This window comes from Pongo abelii, chromosome Y (assembly GCF_028885655.2).
Source record: "Pongo abelii isolate AG06213 chromosome Y, NHGRI_mPonAbe1-v2.0_pri, whole genome shotgun sequence".
Lineage (NCBI taxonomy): Eukaryota > Metazoa > Chordata > Mammalia > Primates > Hominidae > Pongo > Pongo abelii.
The window spans coordinates 25,353,881-25,376,010 of record NC_072009.2 but is presented as its reverse complement, the minus strand read 5'-3'; positions in this window follow the sequence as shown (position 1 = coordinate 25,376,010).

The following is a 22,130-nucleotide window of genomic DNA, read 5'->3' as shown; positions in this document are numbered from 1 at the left end:
GAGTAGAATGGAGTGGATTGGAATGGAGGGGAGCAGAGTGGAGTTAACAGCGGTGGATTGGAATACAGTGGATGGGGTAGAGTGGAAGGGAGTGGAATTATATGGAATGGAATGGATTGGAGTGGAGTGGAAGGGAGTGGAGTGGAGTTGAAAGTAGAGGAATCGAAAGAAGTGGAAAGGAGTGGAGTAGAGTGGATTAGAGTGGATTGGAATGGAATGGAGTGGAGTGGAATGGTGTGGAAACGAATGGAAGGGAGGGGAGTGGAATGGAACGAAATGGAATGGAATGTAGTGGAATGGAGAGGAGTGGAGTGGACTGGAGTGGAATGTAATCGAATGGAGTGTACTGGAGTGGAATGTATTTGAGAGGCGGGTAATGGAGAGGAATTGAGTGGAGTGGAGTGGAGTGAAATACATCGGAATGGCACGGAATTGAATGGAATGGAGGGGAGTGGAATGCAGTGGAGTGGAGTCGATTGGAGTGGTGAGGAATAGAACGGAGTGGCATGGAATGGAGCACAGTGGAATGCAATGGAGTGGAGTGGATTGGAAAGGGGTGGAGTGGAGTGACGATGGGTGAAGTGGAATGTAATGGAGTGGAGTGCAGAGGAGTCTCATGGAATGGAATGGAATGGAACGCAATGGAAGCTGAGATTGTACCACTGCGCTCCAGGATGGGTGACACAGTGTGATACTCTCAAAAGAAAGGAATGGAATGGAATGCAGTGGAATGGAATGGAATGCAATGGGGTGCATTGGAGTGGAGTGGAGTGAAGTGAAGTGGATTGGAGTGGAATGGAGAGGAATGGAACGGAATGGAATGGAATGAAGTAGACTGGAGTGGGGTGGAGTTGAGTGCAATGGAATGGAGCGAAATGGAATCAGATGCAGAGAAATGGAGTAGAGAGGAGTGCAGTAGAGTGGAAAGGAGTGCAATGGAGTGGAATGGAATCGGAAGTAACGGAAAGTAGTGGAGTGGATGGAACGGAAAGGAAAGGAGTGGAGCGGAGTGGAATGGAACGGAGCGGGAAGTGGGTTGGGGCCACTGCACTCCAGGCTGGCTGGCTGACTGAGGTATTCTCGCAATAAAGGAATGGAATGGAATGCCGTAGAGTGGAATGGAACGGAGTGGAGTGGAGTGGAATGGAGTGAGTTGGAGCAGAGTGGAATGAAGAATGCAATGGGATGGAAGGGAATTGAATGAAATGCAGTGGAGTGCAGTGGATTGCATTGCAGTGGAATGGAGCAGAATGGAATGGAAAGGAGTGGAATGGACAGGAGTGGAGTGCACTGGAGAGGAGAGGATAGGAATGCAGTGGAATGGAATTGGATGTAATGGAACGTAGAGGAGTGGAGTGGAATGGAGTGGGCCAGAGTGGAATGGAATGGAATGCAATGGAAAGGAATGGAGTGGAATAGAATGGAATGGAATGGAATGGAATGGAGTGGGATGACTTGTAGTGGGGTGGAGTGAAATGGAGTATAATGGAATGGAGTGGAGTGGAGTGGAATATGATAGAATGGAGAGGAGGGGAATGGAGCAGAATGGAATGGAGTGCAGCGGAATGGAGTGGAGTGGAATGGAATCAAATGGAGTGGAATGGAACAGAGTGGAATGGAATGGAGTGCAATAGACTAGAATTGAGTGTAGTGTAGTGGAATTTAGTGGAATGGACTGGAATGGAGTGGAATGGAATGGAATTGAGGGGAATGGAATGGAATGGAAAGGAATGGAAAGCAATGGAAAGGAATAGAATTGAATGCAACGGAATTAAAAGAATGCAATGGAATGCAATGGAATAGAATGCAATGGAATGTATAGTTGACATGTAATATGAGCTGAGATTGTGACACTGCACACCAGCCAGGGTGACATGGTGATATCTTGTCGTAAGAAGTGAATGGAATGCAATGGAGTGAAATGGAATGGAATGAAATGGAATGGAGCGGAATGGAAGGGAATGGAGTGGAATGAAATAGAATGCAGTGGACTGTAATGGCATGGAGTGGAAAGAAGTAGAGTGGAATGGAGTGGAATGGAATGGACTGGCATAGAATGGAGTGGAATTGAATGCAATGGAGTGGATTGGAAAGGAATGCAAAGGAGTAGAGTGGAGTAGAGTGGTGTGGAGTGGAGTGGAATGGAGCTGAATGTACTTCAATGGAGTACAATGGAATGGAACGGAGTGGCAAGGAATGGAATGATATGAGGTGGATTGGAGTGGAATGTAGTGGAGTGGAAAGGAATGGAATAGAATGGAATGGAGTAGAGTGTAATGGAATGCAGTGGCGATAAGTGGAGTGGAATGGAATGCATTGGAGTAGAGTGGAGTGGAATGGAATGGAATGGAGTGGAGTGGAGGGGAGTGGAGTGGAATGGAATTGAGTGAAGTGGAGTGCAGTTGAATGGAATATCGTGGTGTGGAGTGGAGTGGAAGTGAATGGAGTGAATAGGAGTGGAATGGAGTGGAAGGTAACGGAGTGGAATGGAGTCGAATGGAGTGGAATGGAGTAGAGTGGATTAGAGTGGAATGGTGTCGAACGGACTGGAATGGAATGGAATGGAGTGGAATGGAATTGAATCAAATGGAATGGAGTGGAGTGGAGTGGAGTGGAATGAAATGAAATGGAAGGGAGTGGAGAGAAACGCAGTTGATTGGAGTGGAGTGGAGTGGAAAGGAATGGAAAGGAGTGGGATGGAGACGTATGGATTGGAGTGGAATGGAGTGGAATGGAATGAAGTGGAAAGGAGTGGAACGGAGTGAAATTGAATTTAGTGGACTGGAGTGGAATGGAGTTAAATGGAATGGAATGGAATGGAGTGGAATGGAATGGAATGGAGTGGAGTGGAATGGAATAGAATGGCATGGAATGGAATAGAATGGGATGGAGTGGAGTGGAGAGGAGTGGAATGGATTGGAGTGAAGTGGAGTGGAATGGAATTGAGTGGAGCGGAGAGGAAAGGAATGGAATGGAGTGGAGTGGAATGGCATGGAAAGGAGTGGAATGGAATGGATAGTAGTGGAGTGAAGTGGAGTGGATTGGAGTGTAGTGGAAGGGAATGGAGTGCAGTGTAATGGACTGGAATGGAGCAGAGCAGAATGGAGTGGACTGGACTGGAGTGGAATGGAATGGGATGGCATGGAATGGGAGCTGAGATTTTACCAATGTGCTCTAGGCAGGGTGACTGGGTGTCATACTCTCAAAAGAAAGGAATGGAATGGAACACAGTGGAATGGAATGGAACAGAGTGGACATTAGTGGAGTGGAATGTGGAGGAATGGAATGAAATGGAACGTAATGGCATGAAATGGAGTGGTGTGGGGTGGAATGGATTATAGTGGAATGGGGTGGAAAGGAATGGGATGGAGTGGAATGAAGTGGAGTGCAGTGGAGTGGAACGGAGTTGAATGGCATACAATTGAGTGGACAGGAGTGGAATGTTTTGGAATGCAATGGAATCCATTGTAATAGAATGGAATACAACGGAAAGTTGACATGGAGTGTGAGCTGAGATTGTGCCACTGCACTCCAGACTGGGTGACACGTTATATCCTGTGGATAGAAAGGAATGGAATGCAATAGAGTGAAATGGAATGGAGTGGAATGGAATTGAATGGAATGGAGTGGAGTGGAGTGGAGTCGAATGGAGACGAATGGAATGGGACGGAGTGGAATGGAACGGAGTGGAGTGGAGTATCGTGGAGTGAATTAGAATGGAATGCACTGGGTTGGAATGGAATGCAATGGACTGCTGAAAGGAAATGTGAGCTGTTATTGTTCCACTGCACTCCAGCCTTTGTGACGGAATGAAATCCTGTGGAAAAAAAGGAATGGAATGGAATGGAATGGAATGGAATGGAATGGAATGGATTGGAGTCGAGTGGAGTGGTGTGGAGAAGAGTGTAGTGGAGTGGAGTGGAGTGAAATGGAGTGGAGTGTCGTGGAGGAGAGTGGAATGGAGTGGAATGGAATGGAGAGGAAAGGAACGGAGTGGAGTGGAATGGAACGGAGTGGAGTGGAATGGAATCCAATGGAATGAAATGGAATTGAATCCAATGCAATGAAGAAATATGTGCAGTGATTTGGCCACTGCGCTGGAGCCTGTGTGAGAGAGGGAGATCCTGTCGATAAAACAGTGTGGAATGGAAGGGATTGGAATGGAATGGAATGGAACGTATTGGAGTGGAGTGGAGTGGAATTGAGTGGAGTGGAGTGCACTGGAATGGAATGGAATGCAATGGAATGTGATGGAATGATGAAATGATATGTGAGCTGAGATTGTGCCACTGCACTCCACGCTGGGTGACAGAGTGAGATACTCTTGAAAGAAAGAAATGGAATGGAAAGAATTTTTAACTGGGTGGATTCGAGTGGACTGAAGTAGAGTGCAGTGGAATAGAGAGGAATGGAATGGAATGGAATCGGATGTAAAGGAATGGAATGATGTGGAGTGGAGTGGTGAGGAGTGTAGTGCTGTGGAATGGAGCAGAAAGTAACGGGATGGTGTGGAGTGGAGTGCAGTGCAGTGGAGTGGAGAGGAGTGCAATGGCGTGGAATGGAATCGGATGTAAAGGAACGTACTGGAGTGGAGCGGAGTGGAAAGGAGTGGAATGGAATGGAATTGAATGTAATGGAAAGCAAAGGAATGGAATGGGATGCAATGGAATTTAATGCAATAGAATGCAGTTCAATAGAGAGTTGACATGTAATGTGAGCTGAGATTGTGCCTAAGCTCTCCAGGCTGTTTGACACAGTGATATCGTGTCGAAAGAATGGAATGGAATGCAGTGGTGTGAAATGGAATGGAATGTAGTGGACAGGAGTAGAATGGAGTGGAGTGAAGAGGAACAGAGTGGAATGGAATGGGATGCAGTGGAATGGAATGCAGTGGAGTGGAGTGAAATAGAAAGAAATGGAATGGGATGGAATGGAATGCAATGGAATGGAGAAGAGAAATGTGAGCTGAGATTGTGTGACTACACTCCAGCCTTAGTGACCGAGAGAGATTCTGTGGAAGGAAAGAACAGATTTCAAAGGAGTGGAATGGAAGGGAATGTAGTACAGTGGAGTAGAGTGGAATGGAGTGAAACAGAATAGAATGGAGTGGAAGGCAATGGAATGGAATGGAATGGAGTGGAGTGGAATAGAGAGGAGTGCACTGCAATGGAGTGGAGTGGAGTGGAAGGGAGTGGAATGCAATGGAATGTAGTGGAGTGCAGTGGAGTGGAATGGAATGGAGTGGACAGGAGTGGAAGGAGTAGAGTGGACTGGAATGGAATAGAATGGAACAGAATGCAGTGGAGTGGAGGGGAGTGGAGGTGAGTGGAGTGGCATGGAGTGGAATGGAATGGAATGGAGTGAAATGGAATCCAATGGATTGGAATGGAGTGGAGTGGAGTGGAGTGGAATGGAGAGGAGTCGAATGGAATGGAAGGGAATGCAACGGAACACAGTGGTGTGGATTGGAATGCAGTGAAATGGAGTACTATGGAATCTAAAGGAGTGGAGTGGAGTCTAGTGGAGTGGAATGGAATGGAACAAAATGGAATGGAATGGCACGGAATGGAGTGGAGTAGAGTGGAGTGGGAAGGAAGGGAGATGAGTGGAATGGAGAGGAATGGAATGCAGTGGAGTGGATTGGATTGGAATGAACTGGAATGGAGAGGAATGGAATGAAGTGGAACGGAATGGACTGCAATGGAATTGAATGGAGTGAAGTGGAAAGTAGTGGAGTGGAGTGGAATGGAGTGGAAATGAATGGAATGGAGTGGAATGGAAGGGAATGGAGACAAGTGGATAGGAATTGACTGAAGCAGATTGGAGTGGAGTGGAGTGGAGTGGCATGGAATGGAATGAAGTGGATGGGAATGCAATGGAGTGGAATGAAACGGAATAAAATGGAATGGAGTGGAATGGAGAGGAATGGAGTGGAAGTGGAGTGGAATGGAGGGGAGTAAGAGGAAGAGAATGGAATGGAATCGAAAGGAGGGAAGTGCAATTGTGTGGAGTGGAGTGGAGATGAAAGGAGTGGAGTGATGTGGAGTCGAGAGGAAAGGAATGGAATGGAATGGAATGGAGTTAAGTGGAGTGGAATGGAGTGGAAGGTAAAGGAGTGGAATGAAAAGGAGTGGATTGGAATGGAGTGGAATGGAATGGAGTGGAACGGAGTGGAGTAGAATGGAGTGGGTTGCAGAAGAGTGGAATGGAGTGGAATGGAAGGGAACGGAAAGGAATGTAGTGGAAAGGAATGGAATGGAGTGGATTGAAATTGAATGGAAAGGATTGGAGTGCAGTGGACTGGAGGGGAGTGGAATAAAATGGAGTATAGTGCAGTGGAATGGAGTGGACTGGAGTGGAGATGAGTGGAGTGGACTGGAATGGAATGGAGTGGAGTGGAATGGTGTGGAGTGGGGTGGAAAGGAATGGAACAGAATGGAATGGAGAGGAATGGAGTGGCATGTAGTGGAGTGGAGTGAAGTGGAAAGGAATGGCATGGAATGGAGTAGAGTGGAATGGAGGGGTATGGAATGGAACGGAATGGAATTGAGTGGAATGGAGTGGAATGGAGTGGAGTGGAGAGGAATGGAATGGAGTGGAAAGGTCTGAAAGGAGTGGAATGGAGTGGAGTGGAATGCAATGGAGTAGATTGGAATGAAGTGGAAAGGAATAGAATGGAGAGAAGTAGAGTAGAATGGAGTGGATTGGAATGGAGGGGAGCAGAGTGGAGTTAACAGCGGTGGATTGGAATACAGTGGATGGGGTAGAGTGGAAGGGAGTGGAATTATATGGAATGGAATGGATTGGAGTGGAGTGGAAGGGAGTGGAGTGGAGTTGAAAGTAGAGGAATCGAAAGAAGTGGAAAGGAGTGGAGTAGAGTGGATTAGAGTGGATTGGAATGGAATGGAGTGGAGTGGAATGGTGTGGAAACGAATGGAAGGGAGGGGAGTGGAATGGAACGAAATGGAATGGAATGTAGTGGAATGGAGAGGAGTGGAGTGGACTGGAGTGGAATGTAATCGAATGGAGTGTACTGGAGTGGAATGTATTTGAGAGGCGGGTAATGGAGAGGAATTGAGTGGAGTGGAGTGGAGTGAAATACATCGGAATGGCACGGAATTGAATGGAATGGAGGGGAGTGGAATGCAGTGGAGTGGAGTCGATTGGAGTGGTGAGGAATAGAACGGAGTGGCATGGAATGGAGCACAGTGGAATGCAATGGAGTGGAGTGGATTGGAAAGGGGTGGAGTGGAGTGACGATGGGTGAAGTGGAATGTAATGGAGTGGAGTGCAGAGGAGTCTCATGGAATGGAATGGAATGGAACGCAATGGAAGCTGAGATTGTACCACTGCGCTCCAGGATGGGTGACACAGTGTGATACTCTCAAAAGAAAGGAATGGAATGGAATGCAGTGGAATGGAATGGAATGCAATGGGGTGCATTGGAGTGGAGTGGAGTGAAGTGAAGTGGATTGGAGTGGAATGGAGAGGAATGGAACGGAATGGAATGGAATGAAGTAGACTGGAGTGGGGTGGAGTTGAGTGCAATGGAATGGAGCGAAATGGAATCAGATGCAGAGAAATGGAGTAGAGAGGAGTGCAGTAGAGTGGAAAGGAGTGCAATGGAGTGGAATGGAATCGGAAGTAACGGAAAGTAGTGGAGTGGATGGAACGGAAAGGAAAGGAGTGGAGCGGAGTGGAATGGAACGGAGCGGGAAGTGGGTTGGGGCCACTGCACTCCAGGCTGGCTGGCTGACTGAGGTATTCTCGCAATAAAGGAATGGAATGGAATGCCGTAGAGTGGAATGGAACGGAGTGGAGTGGAGTGGAATGGAGTGAGTTGGAGCAGAGTGGAATGAAGAATGCAATGGGATGGAAGGGAATTGAATGAAATGCAGTGGAGTGCAGTGGATTGCATTGCAGTGGAATGGAGCAGAATGGAATGGAAAGGAGTGGAATGGACAGGAGTGGAGTGCACTGGAGAGGAGAGGATAGGAATGCAGTGGAATGGAATTGGATGTAATGGAACGTAGAGGAGTGGAGTGGAATGGAGTGGGCCAGAGTGGAATGGAATGGAATGCAATGGAAAGGAATGGAGTGGAATAGAATGGAATGGAATGGAATGGAATGGAGTGGGATGACTTGTAGTGGGGTGGAGTGAAATGGAGTATAATGGAATGGAGTGGAGTGGAGTGGAATGTGATAGAATGGAGAGGAGGGGAATGGAGCAGAATGGAATGGAGTGCAGCGGAATGGAGTGGAGTGGAATGGAATCAAATGGAGTGGAATGGAACAGAGTGGAATGGAATGGAGTGCAATAGACTAGAATTGAGTGTAGTGTAGTGGAATTTAGTGGAATGGACTGGAATGGAGTGGAATGGAATGGAATTGAGGGGAATGGAATGGAATGGAAAGGAATGGAAAGCAATGGAAAGGAATAGAATTGAATGCAACGGAATTAAAAGAATGCAATGGAATGCAATGGAATAGAATGCAATGGAATGTATAGTTGACATGTAATATGAGCTGAGATTGTGACACTGCACACCAGCCAGGGTGACATGGTGATATCTTGTCGTAAGAAGTGAATGGAATGCAATGGAGTGAAATGGAATGGAATGAAATGGAATGGAGCGGAATGGAAGGGAATGGAGTGGAATGAAATAGAATGCAGTGGACTGTAATGGCATGGAGTGGAAAGAAGTAGAGTGGAATGGAGTGGAATGGAATGGACTGGCATAGAATGGAGTGGAATTGAATGCAATGGAGTGGATTGGAAAGGAATGCAAAGGAGTAGAGTGGAGTAGAGTGGTGTGGAGTGGAGTGGAATGGAGCTGAATGTACTTCAATGGAGTACAATGGAATGGAACGGAGTGGCAAGGAATGGAATGATATGAGGTGGATTGGAGTGGAATGTAGTGGAGTGGAAAGGAATGGAATAGAATGGAATGGAGTAGAGTGTAATGGAATGCAGTGGCGATAAGTGGAGTGGAATGGAATGCATTGGAGTAGAGTGGAGTGGAATGGAATGGAATGGAGTGGAGTGGAGGGGAGTGGAGTGGAATGGAATTGAGTGAAGTGGAGTGCAGTTGAATGGAATATCGTGGTGTGGAGTGGAGTGGAAGTGAATGGAGTGAATAGGAGTGGAATGGAGTGGAAGGTAACGGAGTGGAATGGAGTCGAATGGAGTGGAATGGAGTAGAGTGGATTAGAGTGGAATGGTGTCGAACGGACTGGAATGGAATGGAATGGAGTGGAATGGAATTGAATCAAATGGAATGGAGTGGAGTGGAGTGGAGTGGAATGAAATGAAATGGAAGGGAGTGGAGAGAAACGCAGTTGATTGGAGTGGAGTGGAGTGGAAAGGAATGGAAAGGAGTGGGATGGAGACGTATGGATTGGAGTGGAATGGAGTGGAATGGAATGAAGTGGAAAGGAGTGGAACGGAGTGAAATTGAATTTAGTGGACTGGAGTGGAATGGAGTTAAATGGAATGGAATGGAATGGAGTGGAATGGAATGGAATGGAGTGGAGTGGAATGGAATAGAATGGCATGGAATGGAATAGAATGGGATGGAGTGGAGTGGAGAGGAGTGGAATGGATTGGAGTGAAGTGGAGTGGAATGGAATTGAGTGGAGCGGAGAGGAAAGGAATGGAATGGAGTGGAGTGGAATGGCATGGAAAGGAGTGGAATGGAATGGATAGTAGTGGAGTGAAGTGGAGTGGATTGGAGTGTAGTGGAAGGGAATGGAGTGCAGTGTAATGGACTGGAATGGAGCAGAGCAGAATGGAGTGGACGGGACTGGAGTGGAATGGAATGGGATGGCATGGAATGGGAGCTGAGATTTTACCAATGTGCTCTAGGCAGGGTGACTGGGTGTCATACTCTCAAAAGAAAGGAATGGAATGGAACGCAGTGGAATGGAATGGAACAGAGTGGACATTAGTGGAGTGGAATGTGGAGGAATGGAATGAAATGGAACGTAATGGCATGAAATGGAGTGGTGTGGGGTGGAATGGATTATAGTGGAATGGGGTGGAAAGGAATGGGATGGAGTGGAATGAAGTGGAGTGCAGTGGAGTGGAACGGAGTTGAATGGCATACAATTGAGTGGACAGTAGTGGAATGTTTTGGAATGCAATGGAATCCATTGTAATAGAATGGAATACAACGGAAAGTTGACATGGAGTGTGAGCTGAGATTGTGCCACTGCACTCCAGACTGGGTGACACGTTATATCCTGTGGATAGAAAGGAATGGAATGCAATAGAGTGAAATGGAATGGAGTGGAATGGAATTGAATGGAATGGAGTGGAGTGGAGTGGAGTCGAATGGAGACGAATGGAATGGGACGGAGTGGAATGGAACGGAGTGGAGTGGAGTATCGTGGAGTGAAATAGAATGGAATGCACTGGGTTGGAATGGAATGCAATGGACTGCTGAAAGGAAATGTGAGCTGTTATTGTTCCACTGCACTCCAGCCTTTGTGACGGAATGAAATCCTGTGGAAAAAAAGGAATGGAATGGAATGGAATGGAATGGAATGGAATGGAATGGATTGGAGTGGAGTGGAGTGGTGTGGAGAAGAGTGTAGTGGAGTGGAGTGGAGTGAAATGGAGTGGAGTGTCGTGGAGGAGAGTGGAATGGAGTGGAATGGAATGGAGAGGAAAGGAACGGAGTGGAGTGGAATGGAACGGAGTGGAGTGGAATGGAATCCAATGGAATGAAATGGAATTGAATCCAATGCAATGAAGAAATATGTGCAGTGATTTGGCCACTGCGCTGGAGCCTGTGTGAGAGAGGGAGATCCTGTCGATAAAACAGTGTGGAATGGAAGGGATTGGAATGGAATGGAATGGAACGTATTGGAGTGGAGTGGAGTGGAATTGAGTGGAGTGGAGTGCACTGGAATGGAATGGAATGCAATGGAATGTGATGGAATGATGAAATGATATGTGAGCTGAGATTGTGCCACTGCACTCCACGCTGGGTGACAGAGTGAGATACTCTTGAAAGAAAGAAATGGAATGGAAAGAATTTTTAACTGGGTGGATTCGAGTGGACTGAAGTAGAGTGCAGTGGAATAGAGAGGAATGGAATGGAATGGAATCGGATGTAAAGGAATGGAATGATGTGGAGTGGAGTGGTGAGGAGTGTAGTGCTGTGGAATGGAGCAGAAAGTAACGGGATGGTGTGGAGTGGAGTGCAGTGCAGTGGAGTGGAGAGGAGTGCAATGGCGTGGAATGGAATCGGATGTAAAGGAACGTACTGGAGTGGAGCGGAGTGGAAAGGAGTGGAATGGAATGGAATTGAATGTAATGGAAAGCAAAGGAATGGAATGGGATGCAATGGAATTTAATGCAATAGAATGCAGTTCAATAGAGAGTTGACATGTAATGTGAGCTGAGATTGTGCCTAAGCTCTCCAGGCTGTTTGACACAGTGATATCGTGTCGAAAGAATGGAATGGAATGCAGTGGTGTGAAATGGAATGGAATGTAGTGGACAGGAGTAGAATGGAGTGGAGTGAAGAGGAACAGAGTGGAATGGAATGGGATGCAGTGGAATGGAATGCAGTGGAGTGGAGTGAAATAGAAAGAAATGGAATGGGATGGAATGGAATGCAATGGAATGGAGAAGAGAAATGTGAGCTGAGATTGTGTGACTACACTCCAGCCTTAGTGACCGAGAGAGATTCTGTGGAAGGAAAGAACAGATTTCAAAGGAGTGGATTGGAAGGGAATGTAGTACAGTGGAGTAGAGTGGAATGGAGTGAAACAGAATAGAATGGAGTGGAAGGCAATGGAATGGAATGGAATGGAGTGGAGTGGAATAGAGAGGAGTGCACTGCAATGGAGTGGAGTGGAGTGGAAGGGAGTGGAATGCAATGGAATGTAGTGGAGTGCAGTGGAGTGGAATGGAATGGAGTGGACAGGAGTGGAAGGAGTAGAGTGGACTGGAATGGAATAGAATGGAACAGAATGCAGTGGAGTGGAGGGGAGTGGAGGTGAGTGGAGTGGCATGGAGTGGAATGGAATGGAATGGAGTGAAATGGAATCCAATGGATTGGAATGGAGTGGAGTGGAGTGGAGTGGAATGGAGAGGAGTGGAATGGAATGGAAGGGAATGCAACGGAACGCAGTGGTGTGGATTGGAATGCAGTGAAATGGAGTACTATGGAATCTAAAGGAGTGGAGTGGAGTCTAGTGGAGTGGAATGGAATGGAACAAAATGGAATGGAATGGCACGGAATGGAGTGGAGTAGAGTGGAGTGGGAAGGAAGGGAGATGAGTGGAATGGAGAGGAATGGAATGCAGTGGAGTGGATTGGATTGGAATGAACTGGAATGGAGAGGAATGGAATGAAGTGGAACGGAATGGACTGCAATGGAATTGAATGGAGTGAAGTGGAAAGTAGTGGAGTGGAGTGGAATGGAGTGGAAATGAATGGAATGGAGTGGAATGGAAGGGAATGGAGACAAGTGGATAGGAATTGACTGAAGCAGATTGGAGTGGAGTGGAGTGGAGTGGCATGGAATGGAATGAAGTGGATGGGAATGCAATGGAGTGGAATGAAACGGAATAAAATGGAATGGAGTGGAATGGAGAGGAATGGAGTGGAAGTGGAGTGGAATGGAGGGGAGTAAGAGGAAGAGAATGGAATGGAATCGAAAGGAGGGAAGTGCAATTGTGTGGAGTGGAGTGGAGATGAAAGGAGTGGAGTGATGTGGAGTCGAGAGGAAAGGAATGGAATGGAATGGAATGGAGTTAAGTGGAGTGGAATGGAGTGGAAGGTAAAGGAGTGGAATGAAAAGGAGTGGATTGGAATGGAGTGGAATGGAATGGAGTGGAACGGAGTGGAGTAGAATGGAGTGGGTTGCAGAGGAGTGGAATGGAGTGGAATGGAAGGGAACGGAAAGGAATGTAGTGGAAAGGAATGGAATGGAGTGGATTGAAATTGAATGGAAAGGATTGGAGTGCAGTGGACTGGAGGGGAGTGGAATAAAATGGAGTATAGTGCAGTGGAATGGAGTGGACTGGAGTGGAGATGAGTGGAGTGGACTGGAATGGAATGGAGTGGAGTGGAATGGTGTGGAGTGGGGTGGAAAGGAATGGAACAGAATGGAATGGAGAGGAATGGAGTGGCATGTAGTGGAGTGGAGTGAAGTGGAAAGGAATGGCATGGAATGGAGTAGAGTGGAATGGAGGGGTATGGAATGGAACGGAATGGAATTGAGTGGAATGGAGTGGAATGGAGTGGAGTGGAGAGGAATGGAATGGAGTGGAAAGGTCTGAAAGGAGTGGAATGGAGTGGAGTGGAATGCAATGGAGTAGATTGGAATGAAGTGGAAAGGAATAGAATGGAGAGAAGTAGAGTAGAATGGAGTGGATTGGAATGGAGGGGAGCAGAGTGGAGTTAACAGCGGTGGATTGGAATACAGTGGATGGGGTAGAGTGGAAGGGAGTGGAATTATATGGAATGGAATGGATTGGAGTGGAGTGGAAGGGAGTGGAGTGGAGTTGAAAGTAGAGGAATCGAAAGAAGTGGAAAGGAGTGGAGTAGAGTGGATTAGAGTGGATTGGAATGGAATGGAGTGGAGTGGAATGGTGTGGAAACGAATGGAAGGGAGGGGAGTGGAATGGAACGAAATGGAATGGAATGTAGTGGAATGGAGAGGAGTGGAGTGGACTGGAGTGGAATGTAATCGAATGGAGTGTACTGGAGTGGAATGTATTTGAGAGGCGGGTAATGGAGAGGAATTGAGTGGAGTGGAGTGGAGTGAAATACATCGGAATGGCACGGAATTGAATGGAATGGAGGGGAGTGGAATGCAGTGGAGTGGAGTCGATTGGAGTGGTGAGGAATAGAACGGAGTGGCATGGAATGGAGCACAGTGGAATGCAATGGAGTGGAGTGGATTGGAAAGGGGTGGAGTGGAGTGACGATGGGTGAAGTGGAATGTAATGGAGTGGAGTGCAGAGGAGTCTCATGGAATGGAATTGAATGGAACGCAATGGAAGCTGAGATTGTACCACTGCGCTCCAGGATGGGTGACACAGTGTGATACTCTCAAAAGAAAGGAATGGAATGGAATGCAGTGGAATGGAATGGAATGCAATGGGGTGCATTGGAGTGGAGTGGAGTGAAGTGAAGTGGATTGGAGTGGAATGGAGAGGAATGGAACGGAATGGAATGGAATGAAGTAGACTGGAGTGGGGTGGAGTTGAGTGCAATGGAATGGAGCGAAATGGAATCAGATGCAGAGAAATGGAGTAGAGAGGAGTGCAGTAGAGTGGAAAGGAGTGCAATGGAGTGGAATGGAATCGGAAGTAACGGAAAGTAGTGGAGTGGATGGAACGGAAAGGAAAGGAGTGGAGCGGAGTGGAATGGAACGGAGCGGGAGGTGGGTTGGGGCCACTGCACTCCAGGCTGGCTGGCTGACTGAGGTATTCTCGCAATAAAGGAATGGAATGGAATGCCGTAGAATGGAATGGAATGGAGTGGAGTGGAGTGGAATGGAGTGAGTTGGAGCAGAGTGGAATGAAGAATGCAATGGGATGGAAGGGAATTGAATGAAATGCAGTGGAGTGCAGTGGAGTGCATTGCAGTGGAATGGAGCAGAATGGAATGGAAAGGAGTGGAATGGACAGGAGTGGAGTGCACTGGAGAGGAGAGGATAGGAATGCAGTGGAATGGAATTGGATGTAATGGAACGTAGAGGAGTGGAGTGGAATGGAGTGGGCCAGAGTGGAATGGAATGGAATGCAATGGAAAAGAATGGAGTGGAATAGAATGGAATGGAATGGAATGGAATGGAGTGGGATGACTTGTAGTGGGGTGGAGTGAAATGGAGTATAATGGAATGGAGTGGAGTGGAGTGGAATGTGATAGAATGGAGAGGAGGGGAATGGAGCAGAATGGAATGGAGTGCAGCGGAATGGAGTGGAGTGGAATGGAATCAAATGGAGTGGAATGGAACAGAGTGGAATGGAATGGAGTGCAATAGACTAGAATTGAGTGTAGTGTAGTGGAATTTAGTGGAATGGACTGGAATGGAGTGGAATGGAATGGAATTGAGGGGAATGGAATGGAATGGAAAGGAATGGAAAGCAATGGAAAGGAATAGAATTGAATGCAACGGAATTAAAAGAATGCAATGGAATGCAATGGAATAGAATGCAATGGAATGTATAGTTGACATGTAATATGAGCTGAGATTGTGACACTGCACTCCAGCCAGGGTGACATGGTGATATCCTGTCGTAAGAAGTGAATGGAATGCAATGGAGTGAAATGGAATGGAATGAAATGGAATGGAGCGGAGTGGAAGGGAATGGAGTGGAATGAAATAGAATGCAGTGGACTGTAATGGCATGGAGTGGAAAGAAGTAGAGTGGAATGGAGTGGAATGGAATGGACTGGCATAGAATGGAGTGGAATTGAATGCAATGGAGTGGATTGGAAAGGAATGCAAAGGAGTAGAGTGGAGTAGAGTGGTGTGGAGTGGAGTGGAATGGAGCTGAATGTACTTCAATGGAGTACAATGGAATGGAACGGAGTGGAATGGAATGGAATGATATGAGGTGGATTGGAGTGGAATGTAGTGGAGTGGAATGGAATGGAATAGAATGGAATGGAGTAGAGTGTAATGGAATGCAGTGGCGATAAGTGGAGTGGAATGGAATGCATTGGAGTAGAGTGGAGTGGAATGGAATGGAATGGAGTGGAGTGGAGGGGAGTGGAGTGGAATGGAATTGAGTGAAGTGGAGTGCAGTTGAATGGAATATCATGGTGTGGAGTGGAGTGGAAGTGAATGGAGTGAATAGGAGTGGAATGGAGTGGAAGGTAACGGAGTGGAATGGAGTCGAATGGAGTGGAATGGAGTAGAGTGGATTAGAGTGGAATGGTGTCGAACGGACTGGAATGGAATGGAATGGAGTGGAATGGAATTGAATCAAATGGGATGGAGTGGAGTGGAATGGAGTGGAGTGGAGTGGAGTGGAATGAAATGAAATGGAAGGGAGTGGAGAGAAACGCAGTTGATTGGAGTGGAGTGGAGTGGAAAGGAATGGAAAGGATTGGGATGGAGACGTATGGATTGGAGTGGAATGGAGTGGAATGGAATGAAGTGGAAAGGAGTGGAACGGAGTGAAATTGAATTTAGTGGACTGGAGTGGAATGGAGTTAAATGGAATGGAATGGAATGGAGTGGAATGGAATGGAATGGAGTGGAGTGGAATGGAATAGAATGGCATGGAATGGAATAGAATGGGATGGAGTGGAGTGGAGAGGAGTGGAATGGATTGGAGTGAAGTGGAGTGGAATGGAATTGAGTGGAGCGGAGAGGAAAGGAATGGAATGGAGTGGAGTGGAATGGCATGGAATGGAGTGGAATGGAATGGATAGTAGTGGAGTGGAGTGGAGTGGATTGGAGTGTAGTGGAAGGGAATGGAGTGCAGTGTAATGGACTGGAATGGAGCAGAACAGAATGGAGTGGACTGGACTGGAGTGGAATGGAATGGGAAGGCATGGAATGGGAGCTGAGATTTTACCAATGTGCTCTAGGCAGGGTGACTGGGTGTCATACTCTCAAAAGAAAGGAATGGAATGGAACGCAGTGGAATGGAATGGAACAGAGTGGACATTAGTGGAGTGGAATGTGGAGGAATGGAATGAAATGGAACGTAATGGCATGAAATGGAGTGGTGTGGGGTGGAATGGATTATAGTGGAATGGGGTGGAAAGGAATGGGATGGACTGGAATGAAGTGGAGTGCAGTGGAGTGGAACGGAGTTGAATGGCATAGAATTGAGTGGACAGTAGTGGAATGTTTTGGAATGCAATGGAATCCATTGTAATAGAATGGAATACAACGGAAAGTTGACATGGAGTGTGAGCTGAGATTGTGCCACTGCACTCCAGACTGGGTGACACCTTATATCCTGTGGATAGAAAGGAATGGAATGCAATAGAGTGAAATGGAATGGAGTGGAATGGAATTGAATGGAATGGAGTGGAGTGGATTGGAGTCGAATGGAGACGAATGGAATGGGACGGAGTGGAATGGAACGGAGTGGAGTGGAGTATCGTCTAGTGAAATAGAATGGAATGCACTGGGTTGGAATGGAATGCAATGGACTGCTGAAAGGAAATGTGAGCTGTTATTGTTCCACTGCACTCCAGCCTTTGTGACGGAATGAAATCCTGTGGAAAAAAAGGAATGGAATGGAATGGAATGGAATGGAATGGAATGGATTGGAGTGGAGTGGAGTGGTGTGGAGAAGAGTGTAGTGGAGTGGAGTGGAGTGAAATGGAGTGGAGTGTCGTGGAGGAGAGTGGAATGGAGTGGAATGGAATGGAGAGGAAAGGAACGGAGTGGAGTGGAATGGAACGGAGTGGAGTGGAATGGAATCCAATGGAATGAAATGGAATTGAATCCAATGCAATGAAGAAATATGTGCAGTGATTTGGCCACTGCGCTGGAGCCTGTGTGAGAGAGGGAGATCCTGTCGATAAAACAGTGTGGAATGGAAGGGATTGGAATGGAATGGAATGGAACGTATTGGAGTGGAGTGGAGTGGAATTGAGTGGAGTGGAGTGCACTGGAATGGAATGGAATGCAATGGAATGTGATGGAATGATGAAATGATATGTGAGCTGAGATTGTGCCACTGCACTCCACGCTGGGTGACAGAGTGAGATACTCTTGAAAGAAAGAAATGGAATGGAAAGAATTTTTAACTGGGTGGATTCGAGTGGACTGAAGTAGAGTGCAGTGGAATAGAGAGGAATGGAATGGAATGGAATCGGATGTAAAGGAATGGAATGATGTGGAGTGGAGTGGTGAGGAGTGTAGTGCTGTGGAATGGAGCAGAAAGTAACGGGATGGTGTGGAGTGGAGTGCAGTGCAGTGGAGTGGAGAGGAGTGCAATGGCGTGGAATGGAATCGGATGTAAAGGAACGTACTGGAGTGGAGCGGAGTGGAAAGGAGTGGAATGGAATGGAATTGAATGTAATGGAAAGCAAAGGAATGGAATGGGATGCAATGGAATTTAATGCAATAGAATGCAGTTCAATAGAGAGTTGACATGTAATGTGAGCTGAGATTGTGCCTAAGCTCTCCAGGCTGTTTGACACAGTGATATCGTGTCGAAAGAATGGAATGGAATGCAGTGGTGTGAAATGGAATGGAATGTAGTGGACAGGAGTAGAATGGAGTGGAGTGAAGAGGAACAGAGTGGAATGGAATGGGATGCAGTGGAATGGAATGCAGTGGAGTGGAGTGAAATAGAAAGAAATGGAATGGGATGGAATGGAATGCAATGGAATGGAGAAGAGAAATGTGAGCTGAGATTGTGTGACTACACTCCAGCCTTAGTGACCGAGAGAGATTCTGTGGAAGGAAAGAACAGATTTCAAAGGAGTGGAATGGAAGGGAATGTAGTACAGTGGAGTAGAGTGGAATGGAGTGAAACAGAATAGAATGGAGTGGAAGGCAATGGAATGGAATGGAATGGAGTGGAGTGGAATAGAGAGGAGTGCACTGCAATGGAGTGGAGTGGAGTGGAAGGGAGTGGAATGCAATGGAATGTAGTGGAGTGCAGTGGAGTGGAATGGAATGGAGTGGACAGGAGTGGAAGGAGTAGAGTGGACTGGAATGGAATAGAATGGAACAGAATGCAGTGGAGTGGAGGGGAGTGGAGGTGAGTGGAGTGGCATGGAGTGGAATGGAATGGAATGGAGTGAAATGGAATCCAATGGATTGGAATGGAGTGGAGTGGAGTGGAGTGGAATGGAGAGGAGTCGAATGGAATGGAAGGGAATGCAACGGAACGCAGTGGTGTGGATTGGAATGCAGTGAAATGGAGTACTATGGAATCTAAAGGAGTGGAGTGGAGTCTAGTGGAGTGGAATGGAATGGAACAAAATGGAATGGAATGGCACGGAATGGAGTGGAGTAGAGTGGAGTGGGAAGGAAGGGAGATGAGTGGAATGGAGAGGAATGGAATGCAGTGGAGTGGATTGGATTGGAATGAACTGGAATGGAGAGGAATGGAATGAAGTGGAACGGAATGGACTGCAATGGAATTGAATGGAGTGAAGTGGAAAGTAGTGGAGTGGAGTGGAATGGAGTGGAAATGAATGGAATGGAGTGGAATGGAAGGGAATGGAGACAAGTGGATAGGAATTGACTGAAGCAGATTGGAGTGGAGTGGAGTGGAGTGGCATGGAATGGAATGAAGTGGATGGGAATGCAATGGAGTGGAATGAAACGGAATAAAATGGAATGGAGTGGAATGGAGAGGAATGGAGTGGAAGTGGAGTGGAATGGAGGGGAGTAAGAGGAAGAGAATGGAATGGAATCGAAAGGAGGGAAGTGCAATTGTGTGGAGTGGAGTGGAGATGAAAGGAGTGGAGTGATGTGGAGTCGAGAGGAAAGGAATGGAATGGAATGGAATGGAGTTAAGTGGAGTGGAATGGAGTGGAAGGTAAAGGAGTGGAATGAAAAGGAGTGGATTGGAATGGAGTGGAATGGAATGGAGTGGAACGGAGTGGAGTAGAATGGAGTGGGTTGCAGAAGAGTGGAATGGAGTGGAATGGAAGGGAACGGAAAGGAATGTAGTGGAAAGGAATGGAATGGAGTGGATTGAAATTGAATGGAAAGGATTGGAGTGCAGTGGACTGGAGGGGAGTGGAATAAAATGGAGTATAGTGCAGTGGAATGGAGTGGACTGGAGTGGAGATGAGTGGAGTGGACTGGAATGGAATGGAGTGGAGTGGAATGGTGTGGAGTGGGGTGGAAAGGAATGGAACAGAATGGAATGGAGAGGAATGGAGTGGCATGTAGTGGAGTGGAGTGAAGTGGAAAGGAATGGCATGGAATGGAGTAGAGTGGAATGGAGGGGTATGGAATGGAACGGAATGGAATTGAGTGGAATGGAGTGGAATGGAGTGGAGTGGAGAGGAATGGAATGGAGTGGAAAGGTCTGAAAGGAGTGGAATGGAGTGGAGTGGAATGCAATGGAGTAGATTGGAATGAAGTGGAAAGGAATAGAATGGAGAGAAGTAGAGTAGAATGGAGTGGATTGGAATGGAGGGGAGCAGAGTGGAGTTAACAGCGGTGGATTGGAATACAGTGGATGGGGTAGAGTGGAAGGGAGTGGAATTATATGGAATGGAATGGATTGGAGTGGAGTGGAAGGGAGTGGAGTGGAGTTGAAAGTAGAGGAATCGAAAGAAGTGGAAAGGAGTGGAGTAGAGTGGATTAGAGTGGATTGGAATGGAATGGAGTGGAGTGGAATGGTGTGGAAACGAATGGAAGGGAGGGGAGTGGAATGGAACGAAATGGAATGGAATGTAGTGGAATGGAGAGGAGTGGAGTGGACTGGAGTGGAATGTAATCGAATGGAGTGTACTTTAGTGGAATGTATTTGAGAGGCGGGTAATGGAGAGGAATTGAGTGGAGTGGAGTGGAGTGAAATACATCGGAATGGCACGGAATTGAATGGAATGGAGGGGAGTGGAATGCAGTGGAGTGGAGTCGATTGGAGTGGTGAGGAATAGAACGGAGTGGCATGGAATGGAGCACAGTGGAATGCAATGGAGTGGAGTGGATTGGAAAGGGGTGGAGTGGAGTGACGATGGGTGAAGTGGAATGTAATGGAGTGGAGTGCAGAGGAGTCTCATGGAATGGAATGGAATGGAACGCAATGGAAGCTGAGATTGTACCACTGCGCTCCAGGATGGGTGACACAGTGTGATACTCTCAAAAGAAAGGAATGGAATGGAATGCAGTGGAATGGAATGGAATGCAATGGGGTGCATTGGAGTGGAGTGGAGTGAAGTGAAGTGGATTGGAGTGGAATGGAGAGGAATGGAACGGAATGGAATGGAATGAAGTAGACTGGAGTGGGGTGGAGTTGAGTGCAATGGAATGGAGCGAAATGGAATCAGATGCAGAGAAATGGAGTAGAGAGGAGTGCAGTAGAGTGGAAAGGAGTGCAATGGAGTGGAATGGAATCGGAAGTAACGGAAAGTAGTGGAGTGGATGGAACGGAAAGGAAAGGAGTGGAGCGGAGTGGAATGGAACGGAGCGGGAAGTGGGTTGGGGCCACTGCACTCCAGGCTGGCTGGCTGACTGAGGTATTCTCGCAATAAAGGAATGGAATGGAATGCCGTAGAGTGGAATGGAACGGAGTGGAGTGGAGTGGAATGGAGTGAGTTGGAGCAGAGTGGAATGAAGAATGCAATGGGATGGAAGGGAATTGAATGAAATGCAGTGGAGTGCAGTGGATTGCATTGCAGTGGAATGGAGCAGAATGGAATGGAAAGGAGTGGAATGGACAGGAGTGGAGTGCACTGGAGAGGAGAGGATAGGAATGCAGTGGAATGGAATTGGATGTAATGGAACGTAGAGGAGTGGAGTGGAATGGAGTGGGCCAGAGTGGAATGGAATGGAATGCAATGGAAAGGAATGGAGTGGAATAGAATGGAATGGAATGGAATGGAATGGAGTGGGATGACTTGTAGTGGGGTGGAGTGAAATGGAGTATAATGGAATGGAGTGGAGTGGAGTGGAATATGATAGAATGGAGAGGAGGGGAATGGAGCAGAATGGAATGGAGTGCAGCGGAATGGAGTGGAGTGGAATGGAATCAAATGGAGTGGAATGGAACAGAGTGGAATGGAATGGAGTGCAATAGACTAGAATTGAGTGTAGTGTAGTGGAATTTAGTGGAATGGACTGGAATGGAGTGGAATGGAATGGAATTGAGGGGAATGGAATGGAATGGAAAGGAATGGAAAGCAATGGAAAGGAATAGAATTGAATGCAACGGAATTAAAAGAATGCAATGGAATGCAATGGAATAGAATGCAATGGAATGTATAGTTGACATGTAATATGAGCTGAGATTGTGACACTGCACACCAGCCAGGGTGACATGGTGATATCTTGTCGTAAGAAGTGAATGGAATGCAATGGAGTGAAATGGAATGGAATGAAATGGAATGGAGCGGAATGGAAGGGAATGGAGTGGAATGAAATAGAATGCAGTGGACTGTAATGGCATGGAGTGGAAAGAAGTAGAGTGGAATGGAGTGGAATGGAATGGACTGGCATAGAATG